Raw genomic sequence first — 3,738 nt, 5'->3', positions numbered from 1 at the left:
TAAAAGACTTGAGCTACCTGCTTTCCTTTGTAGGCAAAAGAACTCTCATTCTGGTCCCCGAGCTCAAGGGCAAAATGCGAATTGCCCTTCCAAGATTCAAGACATGCAAGGATTGCTCCCAGACCAAGGCTGCCCATAGAGGTGAGTGTGGCAACACACGTCCTCCCCTGGTCTTCCTCTCCTGTGATCCTGAAACACGGGAGATGCTTGAGAGCTTTGAGATTCCTAGGAGGAGCAGAAAGGGCAGGGCAAGGCCATGAAATGTCATTGAAAAGGGGTCTTGAATTCCAGGTGGGGGAGGGGTGAGCAAGGTCATGCAAGGCAAGGGAGGGCTTCAAGGGCAGGGCAAGGCAAGTGGTGGCTTTGCGAGGCAAGGCAAGGCAAGGCAATGAGGGTCCTAGAAGGAAAAGGAAAGGTGAGGCCAGACCTAGACGAATGTGAAAGGAAGTCAGGTGGGGGATGGGTGAGCAAGTCAATGCAAGGCAGGGGAGAAAAGGCAGGTTGAGGGAAGGCTACAGAGAGGGCAGCAAGGAAATGCAAGGCATGGGGAAGCATGTGAGGAGTGGGTGCTGCCAGCCGGCCAGGATGGCAGGGGCGGGGCCACTGCAAGTAGCATGGCGTGGATGTGGAGGGGGGTGTTAGTGTGCGGGAGGTGTGTGTGTGTGTGTGTGCGCAGCGGAGTGCAGGGTAAGTGCAGGTGTGCGTGTGCGCATAGGGGGGTTTTGTGCCAGGTGCTGTGCCGGGGGGAGCCATCCCACCGCCAAGAAGGTGTGGGAGTGAAAGAAGTAACATAGATGTGTCTTTACAAAGAGACCGTGTGAATCCGTCCTTAGACAAGGCTAGGAATTTACAGGGAGGGGAGTAACAGAAGAAAGTATTAGTTCTAGAAACTGTTACTAATCGACAGAGACTGTTGCTCAGCCTAGGCCCTGTAAAATTCCTGAACCTAGAGCAAGGCAGCAAAGACTTAATAGCATTAGGAATAGTTTCGTTTTCTTCCTTTTCCATACAAAAGCGGGGTGCATATTAGAGGAGGGCATAAAGTAGGCAGTTCTGGAAGTCTGTAATTCCCGAGTACCTCAGCCAAAGGGGAAAAGGAAGAGGGTGCAATGGCCAGGAACTTAGCATAAAAAGGGGGCTGTATCCTGCAGCCATTTGAGAGATCCCATGGGAAAAGCCCCATGGCCTCTCCCTGTAGTTGAAAAATGATACAGGACTCCTCTGTCTCCTTTTTGGTGGATGAAGAAAGTCAGAAAGCAACACTTCTGCCAGAACTCTCCAAGATGCCCCCTTTGCTCGCAGTGACTCCATCACTGCCTGGGAAGCTGTCTTTTCTACAAGAGGAGTTCAAGATACAGTTAAAAGTTGTGTGGCAGAGAAAAAAGGCAATAATTGGTTTACAAGGGATGGCAAACAAGAGATACCAGAAGCTTTGGCCCTACCAATATTAAAACAACTCTATGAAGAGAGTCCTTGCACTTCCTGAGGACTGGCAGAAGCCTTCCTCATGATGGATGTTGCTGTGGGTCTTTTTAGACTGGCAAAACGAGCTGTTGAAGGTTGCTTGATCTGTGCTAAAGCAAACAGCCAAGTCACAAAGTAACTTGCCAGGGGAGGGAGGCCTTGGGCTGCAGGTCCCTTCCAAAGATGCCAGGTGGGTTTTCCTGAGATGCCCCAAGTGGGAAGGCTTCATATCTTCTGGTAATCGTATGTCAGCTAGCAAGGTGGCCAGAAGCATTTCCAACTGCTTCAGCAACAACAGGATCAGTTATTAAGGCATTTTTGGAACAAATCATTCTAAGACACAGCATTGTAAAGCAATAGACTCAGATAGGGGAACTCATTTTACAGGAAAGATCCTTCAAGGGGTTTTGGCTTCTTTAGGAATACAATGGAACCTCCATAGGTCCTGGCACCCCCAGAGCTCAGCTCGGGTAGAAAACAATGAATAGAGAAATAAACACCTTTTGAAGCTGGTAATAGAAACCAAGATGCCATGGCTAGGGCTTTGGACATTGGCTTTGGCGAGAATGAGGGCCTGACCCAGAAGAGAGATTCAGTTATCTCCCTTTCAATCGTCGTTTGCAATTACCCTGGTAATTCTCAACCTAGTGGGGGGTAGAGGTAGGTGATGTATATTTAAAACCATCTGTGGCCAGGATACTGCTTCTTGTGAAACCCCTTCAACAGGAAGCTCAGCTGGCACAAGCCCCGCCTTTGGACTTTGCTGCTTGTAACATCCAACCAGGAGATTGAGTCCTAGTTAAGGAGTAGAAAGAAGCGCCAGTGGCGGTGAAATGGCGTAGCCCATTCCAAGTTTCTTGACGACAGAAACAGCCGTCAAGACAGCTGGACACAGGTGAACCCGTCACTCTCGGGTCAAGGTCTCTGAAGCCTCGGAGATTTGCACATCTCAGCTGGAGGAGAAGGCCGGGAGGCTGTGACTGACACTCTGCAGGAGTGGGCCAGAGCAGTAGCCAGTGCTTCGACATCAGAGGAAGCCCTGCGTGCCTACCCACAGACCACCTGCTGAAATAGTCTCTATGGGTATCCCTCCTCTAGAATCTCCACTCACTGGGGGGCTAATACTTGCGGCCATTGTTTTATGTTAAGTGGTTTCTGTGTCTTCAATTGCCATAGGTGGTGCAGAAGACAACGGGAAAATTAGACTAGCTAATTAGATCACACTATTAAAATATTTTTCTTAATAATTCTACTTTTATATGGTCAGCTAAGTTTAGGCCAGGAGTGGGAGAATCAATTTGCAGCCTTAGCAGAAGAAGTAGCAAAAGTTTTTAACCTTAGCAATTGCTGGCTCTGTGGAGGGCCAGGAGGATCTGAGAGTGGCCATGGTTGGCTAGCCCAGCTGAACCTAAATGGTGGGTCAATGTGAGGGCCACAATGGGATGGGATTTGGGGCCAAAGAAGGAAGTCCATGGCCACTTCATTCTTCTCCAACAGGCACTTATTGCCTAACCAGGACAGGGCGTGTCTATGTAGGAAAAGGTGTTTGTGAATTGACTTTCCCTCTGGGTTTAAACAATTGGGTTTGGACCCCTAATTGCCCTCCTAACAATTGTTCCAAATATCAAGGCAAATGCAATCAAATAGCTGTTCAGCTCACTAATGGTAGCTGGGTAAGGTGTTCTTACCACACTTACCAAAAACATTTGGAAGGCTGTAAAGCAATGGTGAGGGACAGGGGGTTTTTTTGACCACCTATTTTTGAGCTGTCCACACAAAAATTCCACAAGTAGAAGACATGTTGTTTGTGATTATCAGTGGGAATGGCAACACCGGATTGGAACTCAAACCCTTTTTAGTGAGTTCTGCTCCAAATCCAACCAAGCAACTTGCAGATGTAAATGTAGATGGGAGCTCCATGTGGGAGCTGGAAATGCAAATGCTGTGACCCTTATGGTGGGGCAGCTATTGTTGGAGGACCGTTAGGCCCGGGAATCCTGCTGTATTTTGACCCACCAATTGATGACCAAGGGTAGGAAGGCCCCTTTGCTAATGGAACACGGGCTTTGAAAGGACATGATTGGATTTGTGGCCAACATGCTTAACTCAGGTTACCTCCAAACTGGTCAGGGATATGGTATATGGGGTATATTAGACTGTTGTTCTTTTTGCTACTACAAATTCAGGGAAATCGCTTAGGAATCAAAATCTGTGATGATTTAATTAGAGAAAAGCAGTCAACTGATGCAGCCTTGGCTGGAGGGAGCACCCCAA

Source organism: Coloeus monedula, assembly GCF_965178545.1.
Source record: "Coloeus monedula genome assembly, chromosome: 27".
Taxonomy (NCBI): domain Eukaryota; kingdom Metazoa; phylum Chordata; class Aves; order Passeriformes; family Corvidae; genus Coloeus; species Coloeus monedula.
The sequence above is the reverse complement of the archived record's forward strand: the minus strand, read 5'-3'. Positions refer to the sequence as shown.